Below are 15,661 nucleotides of genomic sequence, written 5' to 3' on the forward strand. Positions count from 1 at the left end.
CATGAACTGGCAGCCATGTGGAAGGAAGACTAGACTGAGAATCACTTAGGATCCTGCCCTCGGTTTAGTCCAGAATACTCTGCCAATCAGCTTTTTGGCCGCAGGTGAGTGATTTTAAAAATCATTAAATGTGCAGATGCATAAAATGAACTGACATAGTTCATGGACACAGGTGACATAGGAAGTTAATCAACAGAAAAATAGAATGAAATAACAAAACTCTGTGTCCCACCACCCAGTCTGAGGCAATCCCAACATTTTGATGGGTTTGCTTCAGACATAGTTGAAGTTCTTTGCAGACTTCTTAATCCCGTTTCCCTTTCTTCCATCCGGAGATAAACACTATCTTGCATGTACATGCTTTCAGACCTTTTCTGCATGCACATGCATCTTTCCACAATATGTACTGTCATTTTGCATGTTTTACATGTTTACATAAATGGAAGCACACCACACATATTCTACCATTTGTTTGTTATCTAATTTAGCATAAGATTTCAACAATTTAGCTCTAGTTCATTCATTTGAACTGCTTTGTTTCATGAACAGACCACTATGTTTGTCTGTTCTTCTGTTGATGAACACTTAGATTGCTTTTAATTTTACACAGTTATAAACAATGCTTCAGTGAGTGTTCTTGTCCATTTCCTTGTCCTAACATACAAAAGCTTCTCTACAATAGCATTTTTCAAAATATTTTGTCCACGCAGTTACATGGAAACGCAGCACATACATGTTCTACATTTATGCATATGTATGCATATATGGAACAAAAGTTTCTCAGAATAATATTTATCTTTATTTTCTACTTAAGTCTAATTCTATTTATTTTATTTTATTTTATTTTATTTTATTTTATTTTATTTTATTTTGAGACAGAGTCTTGCTTTGTCGCCCAGGCTGGAATGCAGTGGCGTGATCTCAGCTCACTGCAACCTCTGCCTCTCAGATTCAATTCATTCTCCTACCTCAGCCTCCTGAGTAGCTGGGATTACAGGCACGTGCCACCGTGCCTGGCTAATTTTTGTGTTTTTTGTAGAGACAGCGTTTCACCATGTTGGCCAGGCTGGTCTTAAACTCGTGACCATAAGTGATCCGCCAACCTTGGCTTCCCAAAGTGTTGGGATTACAGGTGTAAGCCACTGCTCCTGGCCTATTTATTTATTTATTTTTGAGACAGTGTCTTGCTCTGTCACCCAGGCTGGTGTGCAGCGGCGCAATCATGGCTCACTGAAGCCTCAATCTCCAAGGTTCAAGTGATCCTCCCACCACAGCCTCCTGAGTAGCTGGGACTACCAGTGTGTGCCACCACGCATAGCTAATTTTTTTCTTTTTAAACTTATGGGGTTTCACCACATTGTCCATGCTGGTCTCAAACTCCTGGGCTCAAGCAATCCACACCCCTCAGCCTTCCAAAATGCTGGGATTATAGGTGTGAGCCACCACAGTTAACCTCTAATTCAGTTTAACCTGTACTATTTCATACACCGTTGTAATTTAGGAAAGTGTTTTATGACCCAGTGATGCATCTCCACTGACAAGTTGAAAAACAGTTCTGGGATACATACATAGACATGGACCTGCTGGGTCATAGGTTGTGCCCATTTTCAAACTCATAAGTTTGTCTACCTGAGTTCATTTTATGCATTTAAATGGATATTTGTATTTAGCTAGTATTCCATGTATTTCTAGAAGGAGGCTTTCCAGGTTATTTAGTTTGCTGGAAATGGAAGTCCTGTGTTAAGCTTTCTGGGTTTCAATTTTTTATCTGTCACAAGAAGCCACACACACAAAAGGTAGTAGACGCTTCCGTATTTTGCAGGCTCCTTTCTCTGCAGCCCTGGGGAGAGTTCTGGGGGTCTGCCCCAGTGTGGGTAAGTTGCGGGTTAGAGGTGGACACAGGAAATGAGAGAGAATGAGTAGATGGAGTTCTGGGTCTTTTACCACAGTCCCTACCCAAGGAGCTCCACTTTAATATTGATCCATTCTATTTCCATTAGATTGAATTGGCAAAAGGGTTGTGTAGCTTAAAAATATTATTAAATGATTGGTTTAGATGTCCTCCAAGGTTCTTTCCAGATCTAAACAAATGGAAGTAATTTTTAAGTCTCTGGACCATTTAAAATTGCAGCCAGAATTAAAGAGTTTGATGGCTTATGGTATCTGAGTGTCGATGTGCTCTTCCTGCCACTTAGAACCTGGGTTGGATGGGATGCTTTTGGCATCCTCGAAGGCAAGGAGTTAGGTGCACCCTCAGGCTGGAGTTGCCATTTTGAGGGCAGCCGTTTCTGTTCTGTCATATGGCCTTCATCTGCAGGAGGCTGCTTTAAAAAACTACTTTGTTTTCATTGTGTTTGTTTAATTCTGTGAATAAGGCTCTAAGGTAAATTTTTCTGAAATCCATTTCAGCCCAGCACACTGTTCCACATGCTTGAAATAAAGCTCATTTGCTCAGCAGGGTACACGGTTAAACCTTTATATTCATAGGGATGACATTTTATTATCATTTTAATGAAAATATTTGCTTCCTCCTGGGTTTATTTTTGCCTTCCCAATATAGGAAAAGCATTTTTTTAAAAAAACCCACCAAAAGATGGGGTAGTAACTTGGTAGTAAAGTGAATTAGGAGTGGGCATATGTTAATTAATTTGTATAGGATCGTGGACCTCTTTTCTAATAAATACCCTTGCCTTCTCCACCTCCCCTGAGCCTAGATCACTGCTTCCTCTTAGACTCTAGTCCCTCCCTTCAATTTGTCCTGCTTGTATTTCATCTTCTTTAATCACTGTTTTCATCACATCCCTCCCATGCTCAGAAACCCTTAAGGGATCTTTATTTCCCACCACATCAAATCTAAACTCAGCTGCCTATTTTCAAGGCTTCTCCTAATCTGTTCTTTCCTTACATCTCCAGCTTTATTTCCCTTGCCAGATGTGACTCTGGTTCCTGTGGTTTAGAGATAATGGGATTTTTGTACACCAAAAAAAAAAAAAAAAAAAAAAAAATTAAGATCTGCATCATTTTTCTTAGGCACAGTTCAGCCCAGTTCTCTTAAACAAAAGCACATGTCAACAATTATTGCTCACCTCCCTCACAGGCCATGTGAGGGAGGTTGTGGGGTCCTTCAGGCAGCAGGAAGAGGAAAGCAGTTTATGCACTGCTGTTTCTCACTATTTTGGGAGAAGATGAGGACCTGAGAAAGGTGACTTTAGTTACTGGAGTGGTTTGTAAAAAGCTCTGCCATTTTGACCCAGACAGGCAGAATGCGAATATAGAAGGAGAGTATGAAAGATGTTAAATATCAAGCCAGAAATGTCTGGCTCAGAAATCTGTAAAGAAGCAGGTCCTGCATAAGGGAAAACTCAGCAGATCATCAAGCTCTGGAAAAGACACTGCAGGGGTTGGTGAATGAAATTTAAGAGAAGTCTTCCATATTGGAGAGGGCTTTTAATTTATGTGGCGATAGCTTATTTTCAACTTTCTGTTTATTGTGGTGGGTGAGTGTACACGTAATTGATGTTATTTACTTTGTTTTTCTCTATTTTGATAAGTTCTGGCTCTTCCACTTAGTAGCTGTATAATTTGGGGAATGTTTCGTCTTTCATAAAATGGATATAATAATGGCATATGGTATATAGAGTCATTGTGAGGGCTAAATGAGATAATATATTTAAAAAGCATAGAACATCATTCAAGAAAAAAGATTATCTGTCATTTCTGTCATCATAATTATTGTAAGTATGCATAAGCTGCTCTTCATTTGAGCAGCTGCTAAAATTCTACTTTCTCTCAAAGTACCTTCAGGTCAGTTCAGTTCAGCAAGTATTTCATGAGCGCTCCATATATATAAGGCACTGAAGATACACTGATGATATCACACATATAACATTGACTAGCCCTTAAGCAGCATACTTTCTAGAAGGGAAGGCAAACCCAGAAATTGATTATTTCAGTATTAGGCTGCAGTGTCCAACATAGTCACCAGCAGCCACATGTGGCTACTGAACACTGAGAATGTGATTAGTCTGAATAGAGATGTGCTGTTTGCGTAAAACACACATTGGATTTTAACAAGTTATTATGATAAAATACTGTAAAATATCTAATTAATCGTTTTAACATTATTTGGCATTACCTGTCAAAATAATTAGATCAGATAGATACCGAGTTAAAAGTATACAATTAAAATTAATTGCACCTGTTTCTTTTGATTTTTAAAAAAATGTGGCTAATGGACATTTTACATTTATGTGGCTCCTATTATATATCCTTCCTTTTTTATTTTGAGACAGAGTTTCACTTTGTCACTCAGGCTAGAGTGCTATGGTGCAATCTTGGCTCACGGCAACCTCTGCCTCCCAGGTTCAAGTGATTCTCCTACCTGAGCCTCCTGAGTAGCTTGGACTACAGGCACACATCACCATGCCTGCATAATTTTTTTTTGTATTTTTGGTAGAGATGGGGTTTCACCATGTTGTTCAGGCTGGTCTCAAACTCCTGACCTCAAATGATCTGCCCACCTCGGCCTCCCAAAGTGCTGGGATTACTGTGCCTAGTGGCTCCTGTTCTATTTTTATTGAACAGAACTGGTCTCATGTGATACAATGGAGGTTAAAATAGGGTACAGGGAGAACTCAGAGGAGCAGCAGGTCATACAGCCTGTCCTTCTGCCCAGGGGAGCAGGTGAAGCCTATGTTGAGTGTTAAAGGATAAGCAGAAGTTGTCCAGGCAAAGCCAAGTCTAAAGGGCCCTCCAGATGAAGGTAACGGGAAAGGCATGAGGCATGGTATTTCTAGGCACTGGGAGCATTTGGTTCTTCATAAAGCATTATGAGTTAGGTTCTGGCAGAAGGTGAAGCTGCAAGAGAAGTGAAGCTTGGTCTTGCAATTCTTTAACATCCAGCTGCCATTAAATGCTCTGATCCTTGACTTATACATGCGGTCTGGTTATTTTTCCACTATTTATTTCTTTGACGTTTTGGACTATCAGCTGCCAAAAGTTGGAGATTTACGTCCACGACGATAGACTTTCTTAGAGTATAGGACTGATGAATGCACACGTGCTGGTTGGCAGGCAAAATGTCATTTATCCTCTGTAGATAACCCTAAAGAGTGGATGGACAGCCTACAATTGCTGCCAGGAGATGAATAAGAATGATGAATGAGGATCATAGGAAGGTGAGAGCCCTTCACGTGGTCTGAATCATTGGGGCCAAGGAGTCTGTATGTGGCTGCATTCACATCCATTTATCTGTCAATGGATTTCAGTGGAATCCCTCTCCTCCCAAATTCTCACTAATAAACAATATAGTCATTCATCAGATTATATTAGTTTGGAAGCTCATTATTCTATTCTAAACCACCCACAAGTCTTCTGCCTTTAATGCATATGTATTCAGTGAGGATTTGGTAGGTCATGTAAGATTAGGTGAAAGAGGGGTAGCAACAGGAGAACCCAAGAACCTAAGTGGATGGAGAGGGTACAGTTAGAAGACCTCTTCCACATCTGCTTTTCACTCTTTAATGTGCATATAAGTCACGTTCTTTAGAAATGTAGATTCTGATGAATTAGATGTAGGGATGGGGGCAACAATCTGAATTTCTATCAAGTTCTCAGGTGATGTCAGTGCTACCAGTCATGGACTGCACTTTGAGTTGCCAGGTCTTAGAGACCACGTGTCTACTACAATCTCTTACCAAGGCTGGAATCTACATCGCAACAGTCTTAATGAGTCATCAGAAGCCCCTGCTGGAAGACCTCTGTTGTGCTTCACCTTGTCTGCCTTTGTGGAGTGAGTCTTATTGTTGGAGCAGTTTGTCTTGTCCCTAGATGCTATCTGGGCAATTTCTGTACATTGGTTCTTGTTCTATTTTTAGAACCGCTAAGAATAAGTCTAATACCTCTTTCTCTTGACGGTCATTTGCAAATTTGAAGACATTTTTTATATTCCCCTTAACCCTTCTTTTCAGTGGATTAAATCTACTCATCAACTTAGCAGTTAAATCACAGAACTCCCTGGAATTTCCCAGGAATCATGTCCATTAGGTGCCCCTCATCTAACTGAGCACAATGTTCCAAGCCTTCGCCAAACATGAAAGGAGAAAACGGGCTTGTTGCTTATCAGCTAGCTGTCGACTCCCCACTTCTGCCCGAGAATCCTCAAGCATCTTGGTTGTTTGGCAGCCACATTAAACCTTAGATTCCGAATGAAACTGGTTGATAAGAAAAAGCCCAGTTTTTCTCACTGGTTGCCATAGACTCATCTAGCACTTGTGGAGATCATTTTTTTTCAAAGAAGCTGTGATTTTTTTATTATGAAATAAATATTTAGAAATTATAAGGAAGCAAAATTACCATTCTTAATATGTTGAAATATAAAAATCAATTTTTTTTCTGAACAGAGGGATCATTGATTGTATTGATTATCGATTACATTTTATAAGGGCTTTGAACAATCTTTTGTGAACATGTTTCAAACAACATCATTTTTATTAGCTAGATGATATTTAATCACATTGAAATGTTTGCAATTTAGTCAACTAGTTTCCTATTATTGGACATTCATGTTGTCTCTAATTGTTTTTTGTCGTTAATTAATGCGTTTGTAAACACCCAGGTACCTAAATTTTATATACATTTTTTGAAAATGGTAGACTCCTGTAAGTGAAATTACTGTGTTAAAAGACAGGATAATTAAGGTTTTTGAGCTTATTAGTATAATCAGTCATACTGTCCTTTAGGAAAGTTTTAATAATAGAATGCATTATCACTAACAGTAATTTAACAGTACCAATCTGCACCCACATTCATTAAAAAATGCCTTTGACACTTTGATGAACAAAAACAAATGGAGTTCCATTGTTTTATTTTGCATTTTAATAACTAATAAGATTGAACATTTTAAACTTCGTCTATTGCCATTTAAATTTTTTCTTTGAGGGAATAAACTTTTCTGTTAGAACATTTTTATTTTTCATAATGATTTATAATAGTTGTTTAAGTGCAAAGGCTATTAATCCCAAATAATTTTCCCAATGCATGATTTGCTTTTTAGTTTTTTATTTCATTATGACTGGAATGTGTTCTGGATTGTGTCTCCTATCAGACTATTCTTTTTCAAACATTGTTTTATTTTTAATTTTTGTGAGTACATTGTAGATGTATATATTTATGAAGTACATGAGATATTTTGGTACAGGCATGCAATGTGTCAAAGTCACATCATGGAGGATTGAATATCCATCCCCTCAAGCATTGATCCTTTGTGTTACAAACGATGCAATTATAATCTTTACGTTATTTTAAAATGTACAGTTAAATTATTATTGACTGCAGTCCCCCTGTTGTGCTGTCAAATACTGGGTTTTATTCATTCTTTCTAACTACTTTTTTTTGTACCTATTAACCATGCCCACCTTCCCCCAGCTCCCTCACTACCCTTCCCAGTCTCTGGTTAACCATCCTTCTCTTCTCCATGTCCATGAGTTCAATTGCTTTGATTTTGAGATTCCACTGTTAGATTGTTCTTGATTTTAGGAAAGTTATATATTTTTGTGTAATAAATTGGTGCAAAAGTACTTGCGCTTTCTGCCATAATGGCAAAAACACAATTACTTTTGCACCAACCTAATATGTGTTACCTAACGGTGAGTTTGCTAAACATTCATATTCATGTAAATAGTTTTTAAATCTAATATTTGAATCCCATCTTTTTTTCTTGTCTTGTTGCATTAGTTAGCAATTCCAGAACAATGCTAAATAATGGTGGTTATACTGGGAATCTTGATTTGTTCCTGAATTTAATAGGAACAGTTTAGTGTTTTATTATTAAGCATGATACTGGCTTTTTGGTTTACTTATCAAAGTAAATGCATATTTGTTAAAGAAATATTCATTTATTCTGACATTTTCACAATTTAAAAAATCAACAGTAGATGCTGAATTTTATTTTAAAATCTTTCAGCATCTGTTTATGTGAATGTGATGTTTCTCTGTCTCTTTCTGTCTCTCAACAATTTTAAACTTAGAGGAAAGTTGTGAGTACAATACAAAAAAAAAACCTGTTTTATTCTGAACAATTTGACAGTATGTTTTAAGATTTCATAGAGACTAGAAGTAGATTAGTGTTGCCTAGGGATTAGGGGGTGTTGGGAAAGGAAATAGAGAGTGACTGCCATTGGGTATGGGGATTCTTTTTGGAGGGATGAGAATATTCTAAAATTAGATGGTGTGGATTCCTGCACAGCTCTGGAATACATCAATAAATTTTAAATTGTATGCTTTGAAGGGGTGACTTCTCTGCGATGTAAATTTTATTTCAATAAATCTGTTATTCAAAAATAAGAATTGTATATTGCATTTAGTTGTCATATCTGTCTCCTTCAATATGAAGCAATTGTTCACCCTTTTCTTAACTTTATCGACCCTGACACTTTTGAAAATTACATGCCCATTGTTGTATAAATAGATCTTCAATTTCTGTTTGTTTAATGTTTCCTTATTATTAGATTCAGGTTCTGCATTTTGGCCCAAATATCACAAGGTGGATACAGTGTTCTTCTCATTGTATCTTATCAAGTGGTATATGATTTGAATTTATCCCATTACTGGTGATGTTCAATTTTGCTTGCTTAAGATGTTATCAGTCAGGTTTCTGTCCCATAAAGTTATTTTTTTCCCCTTTGAAATTATTTTGTTTTGTGGAAAGGTACTTTGAGATTGTATAAATGTCCCACTTTTCTTCAAACATTTGTTCATTTATATTGGTATGAATTCATACTTTCATGTTTAATTTGTCATATTATGATCCATTATTGAAATTATCTATTTCAATGTTCAAATTATCCTAGATTTGGCCAGTGGGAGCACCTTCAAACTGGTTTCTGTATCCATGTGGTATGTCCCCTTCATTCTTTGAGCACTTCCTTATTTTCTGGTAAAAGAAGATGCTCCTCCAGGTTTATCTTGTACTCTGCCTACCCTGGCCCTAGAATCGTCTATTTTTTCCAAAGAGCCCTGGTCTTTTCAATGGAGATGGTATTTAGAAACGACAATTTAGTGTCTAAGGTATGCTCACTGTTCTTTGGGTGTCATTGCTTCCAGGCCCCTCCTACTGGACTGAGCTAAAGAATAGAGATATGTTTATGTGTACACACACACACTCATGTGTAGGTGATTTTCAGTATCACGTATCTAACCACCTATTCATTATTTGTCTATCCATCCTTCAATATATTTAAAAATGCCTAAATGTTGATACTTTTACTCTAATACAACTCTATGTGTCTATATTAGTTTTCTCCCTTCCCTTATTTGTAACTCTTCTCTGAGAATAAGAAACTCAACCTCCATTTTCCTTTAGATAAGTACTTATGTGATCAAAGCCTTATACAAAATCAATTTTCTATCCACCACCAATGTCCTATACCCTGCACATGCCCTTCTCACACCACTTATGTTCCAACATGCCCCCTTTCCCCACCAACTCCTTCTTGGAGCTACCTAATGGCTTTTGGGCTGAGTTGTTCAGAAAGGGAAGAGGAGTGGGAAGAGAAAGGTGTTTTTCTCTTTTGCCTTATAATTTAGTGAATTATACTAATAGGTTTCTCTAATATTGACTCACCCTTGGACTTCGTAATGTGCTATGCTTTGATTTTTTTTTCTACTCTTTTATTTAAGATGTCTAGATAATTTATTTTGCTGACCTGAAAATTATTTGGAATGCTAGAAATTTTCTTAGACATTTTCTTAATTCATTCTCTTTGACTTCTACAGGAAGAATACAAGGCTTCTCTTGACTTCCTTGCATTTTTCTAGTGCCTTTGCTTTTGGAAATGCCACCAGAATGAAGCTGCGTTTTCTGTGGTAGAAATTATTGATATGTCTCAGAAGCAAGGAATCATGGAGTATCTACTTTCCAGCAGTGATGTATATTTCTTGCAAAAGCCACATCATTATTTATAATACACTAATGAGTTTTTTCACATAAACAGAACAGAGATTTCTAACATTTCCTGGGATTTCACAAAAAAGGAAAAGAAAGAAAAAAGAATTCAACCAAATACCCATTTGTTAGCCCAGCATTGGAAATAACCATCCTTAGAGAACGATTGGAGAATCAACCAGTACCAATACTGCTATCCTTCATCTCCTTCATATTCTGCCTTACCCAATAGAATTTCTTGGAGCCCACAAAATGTTAATTGAAAAGATACGTCTACTTTGGAAAACATCTGTATTTTACGCAGAGATGGAATTTGGGGAAGTGCCATGTAGACATCTGTCATTCTATACACCATGATTATTGTCAGTGACCTGAAACGTGGAGCAGGTTTTAAGGGTTAAATGTCCACAGTTTTTGTCCCCTATCTGATCATTGTCACACTGCATTGGCTCTTTTAGGCCTAAGGGCATGAGTTGCTTGTGTTTGGGTAGTTGGTTAATTTTGGAGGCACCCATCTTGCAGGTATGATTTTCTTCCTTTATAGGTGACAAACCCTGGATTGCTGTCCTTTTTATGTTTCATTTTACATACATTGTCCTCTATCTCCCACCAACCCTCCCACCATTTCTGTTTAAATGAGATATTATTCATTATATATGTAGATTATTCCAAAAAGATTGACATATGCCCATGTGTGCTCATGTGCACATGCACACACACATATACTTACAGTAAGTACATTTACGCTTCCAGATATATTCTGTTATTTTCTTGACTCAATTATTCCATTTATTGACTCAGTTATTCCAGGAATCCTGGAAAAAAGGACGATCCTTTTTGGTTATAAAGTCTAAATGTATTATCGCATGATCAGTTGACCATTGGGGAACTGTGCTCTCAGTGAATTGCCTGTTTCAACTATGTCATTGGCTCTAGAGACTCAGACAGAGAGTAGTTATTCAAATAAAGAAATGTCTGAAAACAAACAACAAATAGGAGTTGCATTTTGGAAGTATTCTCATTCATAAACCCAAGAGGTCACATTCACTGCAAGAGGGCATCCACTGGAATGCTGGCTGAACTTATGATTAGAGCATTCATTCATTTATTTAACAGATATTTATTGAGAGGCTTTCATGTACTGGACACTGTTCTAGGTGCTCGAGATATGTTAATAAGCAAAGGCAAGCATGGTTCTTGCTGGTAAATGTTTAACACACCTGGCTTTACAAAAACAAAAACTCTGATTTCTGGTATTTGTCCATTCCTGTGGTGTAAATACTCCCACTACAGCCAATTTCAAGCTATTGATGTTCTACAGTGTAAGAAGATATGGATGCATTAAGCAAATGTGAGCCAGCATGAGCCGGCTTCAGCTCACTTCTGGTCCTTGCTGTCCAAGAGCTTACAGTCAAATTGGGAAGACATACATTTAAAATATTACTTTAGTAAAAGTGCAACTTCAAACTATGACAGGGCTGTGAAGAAAGGAAATGTGGCATTATGGTAGACTGTAATAAATGAATATAAACTAGTTTGTGAAATTATTGGAAGTATTCACTGGGAAACTGATATTTAAGCTGAGAGCTGAAGGTGCAAAAGATTACTCATGGAAAGGAGGAGCATTTCAGATAGAAGTTACAGCTAATGCAAAGGCTCTGTGGTAGGAAAAACTTGGTGTATTTGAAGAAAATAAAAGAAGGCTTTGTGGCTGAACAGTGAGAGGAAAAGGAGCATGTGCTGAGTTTGAAGCAGTAGGCATGAACCATTCTTGGCTTATAAGCTATGAGAAAAATGTGGACCTTTATCCCAAAAGCAGAGGTTATCTATTGAAGAGTTTTAAGCCTGGGATTAAAATGATGAAATTTTGTTTTGAAAATATCACTCTAGCTATAGCACAGAGAAAAGACTGGCGTTGACCTGAATGGAAAGCTGGGAGGCAATGAGTAGTTTATTACGGTAGCCTATGTAAGAGATGCTCGTAAATTGCCCTAGGGTGATGGCAATAAAAATGGACAGAAGGGGAAAGATTTCAGAGATATTTATGACTCTAAATTAAGATGAGTTAATATGGGTTAGTGTCCAATAATATGTTGCCAAGTCCTGAGTTTGCACAACTGTCTGGGTAGTGATGCCAGAGAGAAAGTATGAGAACACCACTGCATGTGTGTATGCATGTGTGCACATGCAGCAGGGAGAAATCAGAAGTTTTGGGCATAATGAGTGTGGGTAATCTTTGAGACATCTAAGTGGATGTGTCAAATAGGTTAGATATATAGGCCTAGAATTCAGAGTAGAGGTCTGGCCTAGAGTCTACATTTTGGAGTAATTTTTATGTAAAAGAAAATTGAAGACTCCTGTGCCATTAACCCTACTCTTTGGGCAGCAGTCGTCTTCCAAGCACGTGTCAGATGGCTTAAATTTTTTTTTCTGGGATTCTTTTTCATTTGTATAAGGGGATAGTAATGCATCTTGGCAACTCAATAGGATTTGGTGACTACTGAATTTATTTTCTGAACTCTTTTTCTTTAAAGATTTGTATTCACTTAATAGGCAGTATATTAACTGGAGTAGTGCACACCAACTGGTTAGCATAGTGCCTGGCCCTAGTAAGAACTCAGAAAATGGTCTCCTCCTCCTCCTCCTCCTCCTCCTCCTCCTCCTCCTCCTCCTCCTCCTCTTCCTCCTCCTCTTTCTCCTCCTCCTCCTGCTGCTTCTTCTCTTGGTATCTGGATAACAATTTCTTCCTTTTTATTATCAATAGGCTTGTTTTATCAGTGTATCAAAAAGAAACTCATAATATTTAGGGGAAAATGTCTAAGATATATACTTAAGGTGTATGTGTATGTGTGTGTTTTGTGTTTGTGTGTGTGCAAAGGTGTAGATAAGTAGAAAAGTCTTAGAAAGGATACATACTAGATTTGATGAAATTGTCTCTGAAGATGTAGAATTGAAGGGGGGTTAGGCAACAAACAGGGCTTTTTTTAACTAAAAATCTGTAAAATTTGAATTTTCATGAGTATGCATTCTTTTTATAATTTTTTGGAAAATGAATTTACATTGCATAAGTTGAACAAACATAGCTTTCACAGGATGCTGGTCCAGCAGTGACCAAACACATAGTGCATGCAAGGCAGCTCTGAGAGTCAGGTACTGCCATGTATGAATTATTGCAGATAGAATCACTGTGAAATGATTGTTGAATTGTTTTCCTGGTAAAAAGTTACTTAAATGGTAGAGAAGATAAAACAAAATCAAGACACTCGATCTGTATTTCAGTTGCTATGTAACAAACCACTCAATACAGTAATTTAAAACAACAATACTTATTTTGCTCACAGGTTTGCTATTTGCCTAGGGGCACATTTTATCTCTGCTCCATATGACATCAAATGAAGTGACTAGAAGGCTAAAGGGTGAAATCATCTTCAGGAGCTCTCATTCATGTGTCTGGTGGTTGGTGCAGGTTGTTGGCTGGGACCACCATGTGGTTGTGACTATATAGAACATCTACATGTGGCCCTTCCACGTGGTTGTCTGCATCATAATATGGTGGCTAAGTTCCAAAGGTGTCCCAAGAGAGCCCAGTGGAAGCTGTATCAACTTTATATTTTATTTTTTTTTATTTCTTCTTCTTCTTTGTTTGTTTTTTGAGATGGAGTCTCGCTCTGTCACCACAGCTGGAGTGCAGTGGCACGATCTCGGCTTATGGCAACCTCCGCCACCCGGATGCAAGCAAATTCTCCTGCCTTAGTCACCAGAGTAGCTGGGACTACAGGTGCATGCCGCCACGCCCAGCTAGTTTTTTTGTATTTTAGTAGAGATGGGGTTTCACCGTGTTGCCCAGGCTGGTCTCAAACTCCTAAACTTAGGCAATCCACCCTCCTTAGCCTACCAAAGTGCTAGGATTACAGCATGAACCACCATACCCTGCTTACTTATTTATTTAGAGACAATTTATTCCTATGTTGCTCAGGCCAGCCTTGAATTCCTGAGCTCAAGGGATCCTTCTGCCTTAGCCTTCCCAGTAGCTGGGACAACAAGTGCATGCCACCATGCTTGGGTTAGTATCAACTTTTATGATCTATTCTTGAAAGTCACACAGTATCATTTCCTCCACATTCTCTCAGTAAATGTAGTCACAATGCATCACCCAGAGAAAAAAATAGATTCTCCTTCTTGATGAACAAGTAACAAGTTCTGGAAGAGCATGTGGAATCACAAATATTAATGTGACCATTTTTGGAAAATGTAAATAGCCAAAATAAGTCCTCCTTTCCAGTGTTATCTGTGCCACAATTTTGCAGTGCAAATGTAAAAAATTATCCAGATTCTCTCAGTTGCCACAGCTGAATGTGAGAATTGCAACTCGACTCCAAAACCACATTCATACATTGTGAGAGCTGTATTTTTACATAGGAAGCCAAATAATTTTAGTAATGGAGTATTATCTTTCCCATGCTTAGCACAGCTATGATTTTAAAATTAATTTCCCAGTGCACTGTCAAATTTATTTTAACCTAAAAGGCAAATTGACACATTCCAGGCATAGTGAAAGTCTACCTTTGCTTGGTCTGACCCAGGAAGCTGGTAGGTTTCTATTATTTGTTTTTGTTTCTAAGCTTACTCCTCAAATGCAAACAAAGATAAAGCACAGAAAGGGAATTCATGAAAATGAATGTTTGCAATGGAATTTCAAATTGTTCTCTTCAGTGCACATTAGTATCCTTCCTGTGTACCAGCTATGCTTTGTACAGGCTGTGTGGGACTTACTGTGTTGTCTGAAAGTTGGATTCGTTTCTCATATTATTTATTTATTAGAACTGGAGTCAATTCATTCATCTGTATCCCTGATGCCTTTGGTTCCAACTAGGGCATGTGTGCTAGACCATTAACAGGAGACTAATCACCCTGTATTTATTGATTAACCATAGAGTTGTGCTTGGAGGATTGTCAGAAAACATCCAGTTAATGGAGTCCACTAGATTAGAATTTCCTTTTGTTTTATGGTGTGAATTGTTAGCCCAAAATGAGCTGTAAATTGCATCTTCAGGGATTCTACTTTTTAGGAACACTATTATTGTAAATTTTTATTTCTTTGGACATATACATGTTTTTTCCTGTTTTCCTTAAGAAGTTAAGGTCATTATGTCACAGAAATTTTAAAAATTAAACTCTTTTAGAATTGACATGTAAAACAAAACAAAATGAAAAACCCATACTTTCACACTGTCTTTTAACATGTGAAAAACAGCTTTTATACATGGTTAGATAAATCAGTTAAATTGAATTTTAACAAAGTTTTGCCCCCAAATGTTTTCTTGTTTAGATTGAAGACAAACATGACACATTTATCTTAAGATAAGTCAATTTTTGATTCTTTAGAAATTTATCAGACTCGAAACTTTTAGCAGCCCTTCTCCCGTAATTACAATGCCAAAATAGCAAAATGAATGAACTGACAGTCTGTGTCTTCCCTGGAATTAACAACATAGATGGAATCCAAATATTGTGTGCCTGAATGAGTATATTCGTTTATGTTATACTTGTAAGGAATGTTCACTAATGTCCCTAGCTCAGACATTTATTATAAAAATCATCAGTTAAGATAGCCAGCCTAGCATTTTGCCAGTTCACCTAGGGGAGCTTTCATGAAGTATGGATTCTTGAGCCCCTCACCCTAAAGATGTTGTTCATATGCTAAGTATAAGACTTAGG

Source organism: Macaca fascicularis, chromosome 15, assembly GCF_037993035.2.
Source record: "Macaca fascicularis isolate 582-1 chromosome 15, T2T-MFA8v1.1".
In the NCBI taxonomy this organism is placed as follows: domain Eukaryota; kingdom Metazoa; phylum Chordata; class Mammalia; order Primates; family Cercopithecidae; genus Macaca; species Macaca fascicularis.